Here is a 10,140-nt window from a genome sequence, read left to right as displayed (position 1 = left end):
TGGGTACTCTTCCACTATGCCATGACATACTCCAGCAATTAGAAATGCAAGATGCTGCTTTGCACCAGCTTGTCTAGCTTGGCATTGTTTAGACCAGAGATGTGGATCTGATAGTTAGACCACTGGGGGATTTGTAGAAGATCAAGGATTTTTGACTCCCTGTTTTAATATTTACAAAATTGCAAAACAATGCCATGCACATACCATAAATGTCATCACTGAAACAAAGAAAACGCTGGATAACTAGAAGTGATCTTTTTATATATTTATGGGAAGACTGGCCTCTGTAGTTTTAATACTCAACACAAATTTCTGGGCAAATGGGTTTTGATTCCAAGGATACAGGCAACCGTTCATAGATCTCTGGGTTCCAGGAAAAAAACAAGGTTCATCCTTTAAGTCTAAAGTTCACCCACTTCCAAGTGCAACTTTCCAAGGATTCACACAAGAGTCTTTTATAGTCATATCTGCAACTGCTAGAGACTGAACATATAATCTCTCCAGTTGCACATTTCCACACACTTTGGAGCAGAAATAAACCTGTATTTGGAACAAGTAGTGATACACAGAGAAGAAGAAAGACTACAAAGGGTAGCAATGAAGGAATTAGAAAAGATCATCAGGTGTAAAGATGTATCACAGGAGGCCAAGGCCAAGATCATCCGTTACCCTTGTATTCCAGACCACCCTTTATGGGTGCGGAAGCTGGGCAATTAAAAAAGCTGAACAGTTAAGAAAGGTGACGGGGAAAAATGATTCATTTGAAATGTGCTGGAGGAGAGCTTTACGAATCCCCTGAACTGTGAACTCTCTGGAAGCAACAATGAAACGGGCTGTCTTCCTTTGAGCACATCATGAGAAGGCAGGAGTCCAAGTTCTGCATGCAATAGAAAACATGTAAACATTACAGAGATCTGTATAGTAAGAATTTAGAATACTTAAAAGTTCATACTTATTCATAGATAGGTGGTCATATTAAAGGGGGGGGGGAGAGATTTGAGTGTAGATTGTTTCAGAGTTTGCCTAGCTTTGTTCAGGCACACACCTGATCTAAAGAGAGAGAGAAATCCAGGACCTTGGATTTTTCCATGAGCCTCAGAAAGCTCAGGAGGCCTTCAGCTGACCCTGTCACGGCATTATTCCCAATTTTGCTTCTGCAGCTCTACATCAGTGTGTGCAATTTAGTTCCCGTCTTTGTCCTGTGGGTGGGTGGAGGGGGCAGTTCAGTGGTGGGAAGGTGGTGGGAGTTGCAGCCCGAGACAGCAACCAGAAGGGTGCTGGGTGCAGCAAAGGTGGACCTGACATCTCCGTCTGGATGTTTCGTCAGTGTAGCCAGCGACCTCGTGCGCACAGGCCATGCTGGAATAGAAGAGCAGCCAAATTCATTCAGGCATGAAGGCTGCTTAAACGGTGCTGAGGTTCAGAAAGGACTGGTTTCACCTTACCTCCTTCCAGGGGTCCTTAATGGGCGGTTCCAAGCTTTTCTCACGATTCCAGCAGCATCTCTTTGTCCCCAATGCACAGATCCAGTGCAAAGTCATGTTTCCTCTTACTATACTGATGATCAGCTTGAACTGATACAGGGTTTTTGGGGGGGGGGGGGGAGAGAGAAAGAGAGAGCTGCAGGTTTCCCAGCCAGCCTCCAGGCAACTAGGCTGACACAACACAAGATGAAACCCCTTAGCAACTACCACTGTTCCCCCTTTGGGTGGCAAGCCCAAGAAGTGTAGAGGGCCTTAAGCGGAGTTGTGCTACTCCCCCCCCCCGCCTCAGTTCCTGCTCCCAGTGAGTCAGCTTTATAATGCTGACCTGCCTTTCCCAACTAGCTCCAAAGGCTGGAGCTGTGGCCACACCTGTTCTCCCCTGAATGGTCCTTTGCTGCTTTCTTGAAAGCAAGAGGTTTTCCTCCAGAGCACCTTGCTCAAAGTCCTCCAGCATTTGCTACCCTATGGGTTTCCCTATCAGGGCCTGGAGAAATAATCCCCCTTTTTAAAGAGTTATTTAAGGGGTGCCCCGTGTCTCTACGTAGGCTTGAAACCCCAAGACTCGTTTGCCGTTTTCTAGAAAGCAGAACAACGGCCGTCTGCAAGACACCTCCCAGGAAATGACCCCGTTCTGTTATCAGTTCAGCCTTGGACTCTGCGCGGATGTGATAAGGAGGACCTCGGGTCTGCAGGGAACAGCCGTAAGGGGATGCTCTCTGCCCTGGCGCCTTTGCCCATGAGCAAACATCCATGGGGTTGGGAACATGTACTTGGGCTCCTTCCGGATCAGGGGGCCAAAGTCAGTGGGCCAGGTGTGGCCGGGACGAGGAAGCCCTTTCCTACTGCTCCTTGGGAGGGAGAAAACCACCTCTCGGAGCAGTGTTTGCGTGAACAAAGACCAACGGCGTTGGCAGGGTTTTTTTAAAAAAAAATCATAACAGCATCAGAGCAAACATCAATCCATGCCTCGCTTTTGTCCCTCTCATCGGACAGCAGTTTGCAAGCAGGACATAGTTAGCAATCGCCGTTTTGTGCCTCTAGCCCCAGATACTCTGAGATATACTGCCTCTGCTGATGGAGGCTTCTTTCAGCAGCCACTGATAAGGGCTTTTGGCCATCCTCTTTGCGAAGTTGCCCAGCTGTCCTTTCGAGCCCTCAGGCCTGTTAACATCAAGCGATCCTGCCTTCGAGAAGTGTGCAGGAATGACGAGGCTTTTTTGACCGTGTAGGTGTGTAGGTGTGCAAGAAAGGTCTCCAGCCTGTAAGGCCCCCACACACACACACGGAGGCGACTGCATTCATCTCGACATGGATGTCCACCCTCCTCTCCCGCTCACCCTGGCCCACCCCTCTCCCCTTCAGTCAATACATCTTTCTCTCCGATGGGAAAGTTAATAAATTTAGCTCTAGATTAAAAGTATTGATCATTTCATTTGTAAATGATATATAAATAGGTGACTCCTTGGGCGGCCAGCAAGGCAGGGGCCAACTGGAGCTGCCACAGGACGGCTGGCTTTGGGGGGGGGGACGACACAGGGCCCTCCTTATCTGCATTCTGCCCTGGTGCAAGCATTGATTTGCTATTAGTCTCCCTGCACCACCCAATAGCACATCATTCCAGGATCTGCTATTAATGGCCTTTTGATAAATAATCACTTGTAAGTCAATAAATTTTTATTAAAGAGTGAGGTGCTTTGATTTATGAAAATCCGACGGGGTTTGTCTGGAAGAAAAGGAATGTGGAATTGAAGTCCAGGCACCATCCATCCGGCTGCCACCTTCCTTTTTCCCCTCCAGCCCCCACATCTCCTTCCGCCACCTCCTCCAATCTTGCCGCCTGCGCCGCCACCCGCCAGCTTCTCCTCCAAGCAGAGCTCAACTTTTACCAAGATTTTATAACAACGGGGTATGGGGAGACGCAGGGCGGGGGGGGGGAAAAGCGGGCAGAAGTCCAGCAAAGAGACCTGCCTCCGTCCAACGCTTGTGTGCAAAAAGTCATAATTAAATCGGAGGACGCAAGAGTTTGAGCTGCAGGGGGAGTTTTCAACAGGCTGCATGAAACAGATACACATCCCCTCCCTTTTTGCATTTTTTTTAAAGTGTGAGAAATCCATGCCAGATGGCAGGTCCATGATAGCTCCCAGCCAGACAAGCAGGAACGTTGCTGAATGCCAAGGCATGAAGACCATCAGGAGATGCCTTTCTCTTGGTCCCAGCACACTCACAGGTGTGTTTGGCGGGGACACAAGAGAGGACCTTCTCTGTGGCTGCTCCCAGACCATGGAACTCCCTCCCACTGGAAGCCAGCTGGGCCCTGTCTTTGCCATTCTTCCATATGCAGGCGAAGACCTGTTAATGCTGTAAGCTGCCTTCAGTTCTTTTAAAGGAAAAAGGGGGTCATTTTTTTAAAAAAATAAATAATTATGAAATTGGATAACATGTAACAAAAAAAAGTGGCAATATGAATAGAGTTTTTTGTACTGCTTTATAGAAATCCAGAATCCTTTAACCTCTTCAGATTTCTATAGCAATGTAGAGGAACAGGTGGTATCCAGTATTTAGCATATTGCACTCAGCTTATACTATGCGTGGTGCTCAAAATGTATTCTCCAGACACTAGAAAACCATAAACGTTGAGAGCAGCAGGAAAAGAGGAGAAACAAATGTGAGATGGACCGATTCCCTATAGGAAGCCTCAGGCTTGGGTTTACAAGAGCTGGACAAGGCTGTTGAGGACGGGACCTTTTGGAGAGCCCACCTTCATAGGGTTGCCATGAGTCAGAAGCCACTTGACAGCACAGAAGATATCACCCCGTGTTCAAATGTTTCAAAAGCTGTTTTACCACCTTGAGAATTTTAAAAAATCCATATTAACACAGAACATTGTAAGCATGGCTGGTGAACTCAATTCCGGCACCAAATTCTACCTTTTCACCCACAAAACTTTGTCGCTATGAATATCACCCTAGTTTTGCAAAGAGAGGCCTGACTCCCAGGATTTTTCCCACCTCACAACCCATAAATCTAGAGAGCCATTTGTCATATTTTCCCCCTCTCTTTTATCATATGTCTCAAGCTGTCATGTTGGAAGGGGCTCCAGATTCTGATAACATCCGAATCTGTAGAACGACCCTATGAAAAAGAGGACAGGGCTCCTCCGCCTTTAACAGCCCCATAAAGAAGGAAGTTTCAGCAGGTGCAGCTTTTAAGGCTACACCTGCTGGAATCTTCTCCACACATCTGTTAAAGGTATAGGAAGCCAGTCTTCCTGCATTTGAAGAAAGAAAGGTGGACATTCCTTTGACCCATTGAGGTTGAAGGAGAGGAGAAGTCCTGTGGATCCCCAACAATGTTGGGTTCATGGAAGGGATCAGGGCGCTCCCTGCCATGCACGATGCAGCTAAACATCTACTGCACTCCAGTCCGATTTGCTAGCTAAGAAAATGGCTCACAGTGGTTTGTCCCTATGCCTTTAACAGAAGCTAATCTACAGCCATTAAAGTCTGGCCCCCTTTTTCTCTAGGCTATGCAGATCACCTGTCCTTATTCCTCTCACTGCTAATGGCAAAACTACAGAGTTCACAAGTCCAGAATCTTACATGAAGCAGGTAGGAGCCAGCCTCGTATTTAATAAACTCTCCCAGTTTAACAGATAAGTGTCAAATGGACAGGATTTAACATGCTGTAGCTTTGATTGTAAAAAAAAATTGGTTTCTAGTTAATCATTTTATGGGGTTGGATGACATTGGGTGTTACTGGTTTTTAAAACATTGCTGGCCACATGGTATTTTGAAAAGCTTTAACTGTTCCTGTGATTTGTAGTTTTAAAATTCTGTTGAATTATATTTTGTTTTGTTTTATAGTGTTTTAAGCTGCTGTGGTAGGATGCCTGTCCTGAAAAGGTCCCGGTACTTAAAATAACTTGAACTAAAATTAGCCCAAGGTATTAGGACTGATGGTGTGCTTAGCATTTGTCTCTTATCCTTTTGAGTAAGAGTCTGTTTTATTTACCCTCATAGGTCCTGGTTTTTAATAAGTGGTTTTAATAATTTCCAGCTTTAGTTCCACTGTTGGTTATTATCTACTGAAATTGTGGTTCAGAATTTGGAAACATTTATTTAAGGGTGGGGAACTAGCATTCTCAGAATCTCCTAACTTTTGCTGGAGGGTTATGGGAGTTATAAGTCTTAAAAGTAAACTTTTTCAGTTGAGTTATGGTTCTGAATTATATTTTTCATTTTTCCTGTCTGCAATGTCAAATACACAGTGAAAACCCTCTTGGGCCCCAAATAGAGTGAGGAACTATAGCAAATAATTAAAACATGGTTTTGAGCAGACAGCTGTTAATCCTGCCCGTTTCCTGTGTTATGCAGGGTCAGGATCTGTGTTTAAATTCAGTTGATCTGGAGCTGCAGCTTAGCTTGGGGTACCTCTGTGTGAGACATGTTTTGGCTCCCCCATCACATGCTCACAAGACATTTTAATCACCTTATCACAACTGGAGTTGTTGGTGGGGTTTAGAAAAAGAGATTGAGACTAAATGTTAGGAGGATCATCTTTGGACTACTGCAACTCCCAGAAACCAGGGCCACCACAGCGGGTGGTGAAGGCTTCTGGGAACTGTAGTTCAAGAACACCTGCGTTCTCCAAGGTTGGAAACCACTGCTCCAGAGCAGAGCACCTGTCATTATAGATTCAAATTACAGGAAAAAGACATAGAGAAAATCATTCTGAGAACAGACTGCCTCAGAACATGATGGACGCTCTTCTTCTTGGAAGGTTTCAAAATAGTACCTTGGCTGTGGATTCCTGTATGGCAGGGGGTTGGACTAGATGACCCTCAGCACCCCTTCTGTCTCAACAACTCTGTGATTTGAGCCCTGCCCTGTCAGTGGAGGAAATGTTTCACAAGCGGTTTTGTCTCCTGCACATTTTCCTCCTATACCTTCAACGGGTACGTCCTACAGCTTGACCAGTCAGGAAAGGGGCCAAAACCTCCCTCAAAAACCCGAAAGCCAGGAGGGATTGAGTTGTTTCTTACTGAGTGAGTAAGGAAGGGCAATGGAAATGAAAGTTGGTGGTTTTTTTTTCTCCCTGTGGCCCAGGCACCTTGGGACCGAAGTGGTCCAGCTAGCCCCTGAGATGCCATTTGTCATCCTCTCTGGCTGCGCCGGGCCCTTTGGCCACCTGCTGTATTTTTCTTCCTCCCCTGACGGTGTGGCAGACAGGTGTTAAACTACTTAATCACTTTAAAATTGTTTTAATTTTCTGTTTTGTATTGATCTCCCCAGCACCAATTAATCAGCTCACTGGACCAGGCAGTTAGTACATTAAAAATTGTCAGCGATGCCAAACAGCTTAGAAAATGTCAAAAACATATTCCAGAGGCAGGAGGAGCCTGGAGCCAGCCACGGACAGAGAGATGCCCGCTCGACAACAGCGGCCAGAGGAAGCAGCAGCTTCCTAGCCAGGTGTGTATCCTGTATGCACCATAGGCAGAACCACCTTGGCGCCTCCACTCCCCACAGACAGAGCTCAGGCAGTCTAGATTTGGGGGCTGCAGCTCCCAACCAAATCAGCAACCTGGTAGTCAAGGATTCTGGAAATCCTGAAAAGTATCTAGGTAGCCCTGCTGGCTGAGAGATTTAGGGGGTTGCAGCTGGCTGGATAGTTCAGTGGTTCGAGTATCTGGCTGCAAAGCCAGAGGTTGGAAGTTCGATTTCTCCACTGTCCCTCCTGTGATTAGAGCCAGCCTGGGTAGCCTAGGGCAAGCTGCACAGTCCCAGGGCTCCCCTGGTAAGCGTAAGTCATATATATTTATGAAACATATGGAGAGATGCCATAAAAGAGAGTAGATCTCTTTTATCTCTTTTTATGCCATAGATAGATAGATAGAGATAGATATAGATATAGAGAGATATTTATGTTTCATTTATATATATATATACACACATATATAGATAGAGAGAGAGAGAGAGATCTACTCTCAATCTACTATAGCAAATGGATTTAGGGCAAATTCTTCATGCTTATTTCTTTACTCGCCACCCAAAACTAACTGCAACTATTTTACTTGGGAACTAGTTAGTTCCAAGATCTCATCTTCATCTTAGAACTGCACATTTGGAAGGGACTCTATGGATCATTGAGTGAGCTATCTGGCATTTATGTCTGATTGAAACCAGAGCTTCAAAGTAGCTTGAATTGAGGAGAAAGGGCATTTGGCACAGCAGCCGGGGAAAGTTGTGGAAAAGAGAAGAAACATTAGCAAGAGAAAAAGAGACAAGAAACATAGATGATAAAAGGGAAGGTGTGGATTTTTTTTTGTGAAAAATGTTAAAACAATTCTCAGAAGGGTTTTAAAAGCTTAAGAATGAACTAATGACTAAACCCTGTGGCTTTGCATAAGACGCAGGGTTATGCACTGATTCAATGGGTTTGCTCTATAACACTGGAGCAGACCCATTGAATCAGTGGGGATTTGATAAGTCAAAGATTCTGTAGGTTCCATTGATTCAAATGGGCCCCTCTAGCTACGGACTACTAAGCTGAAGTAAGTCACAACTAGAGGAGGCCCACTTGAAACAAGGGAAATGGCGGGTGAGTTGACTCACCAACACCCCCCAACTGATTTCAATGAGCCTGCTCTCATGTGTCCTCCTGTTTTAAGTAAAAGGATTTTAGCTATTGTAGCCAGGAATATATTGTTGTTGGCACTCAATTTAATGAAGCAGTGGTTCCCAGTCTTGGATCCCCCGATGTTCTTGGACTACAGAAATCTTGGTCAGCACAGCTAGTGGTGAAGGCTTCTGGGAGTTTTAGCCTAAGAACATCTGGGGAAACCACTGGAGTAGAGGAAGAAATGGACACTAAAATGGCTAAATAGACTTGAAAAGCAGCATGTTTGGGAATTTTATATACTGAATTGTTTCTGAAGTTTGCACTACTACATGTTGGTGTCTGGCTCTAGAGCCAGAGTTTCAGAGTTCAATTCCACACTGTGTCTCCTTGATAGGGGCTGGACGTTATGATTCATAGGGTCCCTTCTGGGTCTGCTAAAATGATTAAGATATTTTTAGTAATCATTTAAAACGTTGGCAGTCAGTAAGGTATATTTAGTCCAAATCATAATACTGGGTTTTTCTAGTGTGCTGTTAACCCTTATAACAACCCTTATAATAGAATTTTAAAACCAAGTGAAATATTTAAGGTGTGGTTTTACCAGTTTGACTCCCCCAGCTAGGTTCCATGGACAAGTGGAGATCTGAACCCTGGTCTCTGGAGTCCTATTCCATCACTCTACCCACTATAAAACACTGGGTGTGGGTTTTTCTAAACATGCTTAGAAAATTGCTGGGGAAGGAGAGAGTGAAAGCATGCTGGAGTATGACCAAGACGCCACGGCCGGGTCTCTCCTTCTGAAACACAATGGGGATTTTGCCGCTGTGGGATGCGCACACCCCCTTGAGTGAAAGCACAGCGTACTGAATTGCTTTGCAGAAGGATGTTCAGAGGAGCACAACCGCTTTTATGCCTGAAAAATGGGAGATTAAAGTTTAGGTGCTGGAGCGAGGTTTAAAAAAGAGAAACACAACGCTGTACTTAGAATTTCTTCCAGCATGTCCCTGGGAAAGAGGGTGGTCATCGTACAGCCTACAGAGAAGAGAGGAAGGAAGCAATAAAAGACCCAGCTAGGCTGGGCATAGGCAATTAACTTGATACACCAGCATCCCACTATCTTTCATTCACACCCTTTACTAATTGTTCTATGATGCCCCTTATCTGCCATTGATTTTCCTAGTTCATGGTTCCATAGTGGTGTTTCCTTCTGAACAGCTGCCATGGAAGGCTGGTGCTGCTTTCTTTCTCTCTTGCCATGGGGCAGGTATAAAACTTGCACAGGGTTTCAGAATTCAACTAGGAATGGATTCTTTTTACATGGGCGTTCCGGAGCAGACAGGTAAAATTATTTTGGGGAACCCACACAAATGCAACATCCCAGCCTTCTTTAATCTGATGCTTTCTTAGATGTGTTGAATAATAATGCACAAAATCCCCAAACCAGGTATGGGAGCTGGAGGGTGTAGGCCAGCACATCTGGAGGACATGAGATTAGGAACACAGGGTTAACTTTATAGAGAAAGAATTCATTATACTACTACAGGACTCACAGAAATTATCTGGGCTTACCTGCAGGATTTCTTTTTCCCATTGCCCAGTAAAGCAGGTGGTCCATTTGCACAGAACAGGTGTGTGCATTAGAGGTATGAGCAAAAGCAGCTTTTGGATAGCGGGCTTTCTTCTGGATTTCGTGGCTTCGACATCACTGTTTCCACACACTATGATCTATAGCAGTTTGTTATCAGTTTAACTGCTATGAGTCTACCTGGGGAAATTATAATTTGGTGATGCGCTCAGAGTTTTCTGCTGTGGTTCGGGAAAGTTCAAGAGTGGGGGTCTCTAGTGGGAAAAAAAATCAAGGTATTTCAACAAGCAACAAATCTCAGGGTTGCATAGGACAGAACTGTGGCAATAAAAGTGGTTTTGAGAGTATTAAGTACAGTCTAGGGCCAAGATTCAGCTGATTTTTTTTTGCATGTGTAAAGACATTGTGCATGTAGCTATTACAGTTTTCACTCTGCCTGCTGCTTAACAC

General features: G+C 45.0%; 1 long non-coding RNA gene across 1 annotated transcript; it reads right to left on the bottom strand.

Annotated features, from left to right (window-relative positions):
• Window positions 1–250: 250 nt before the first annotated feature.
• On the bottom strand, window positions 251–3,160 carry LOC140701914 (uncharacterized). Its single transcript, XR_012080929.2, has 2 exons — window positions 1,446–3,160; window positions 251–877 (listed from the first exon to the last, which is right to left on the bottom strand). It is a non-coding gene; the product is annotated as an uncharacterized LOC140701914 (long non-coding RNA).
• Window positions 3,161–10,140: the final 6,980 nt, after the last annotated feature.

The sequence above is a fragment of the Pogona vitticeps genome, chromosome 8 (assembly GCF_051106095.1).
Source record: "Pogona vitticeps strain Pit_001003342236 chromosome 8, PviZW2.1, whole genome shotgun sequence".
NCBI classification, from domain to species: domain Eukaryota; kingdom Metazoa; phylum Chordata; class Lepidosauria; order Squamata; family Agamidae; genus Pogona; species Pogona vitticeps.
The sequence above is the reverse complement of the archived record's forward strand: the minus strand, read 5'-3'. Positions and strand labels throughout refer to the sequence as shown.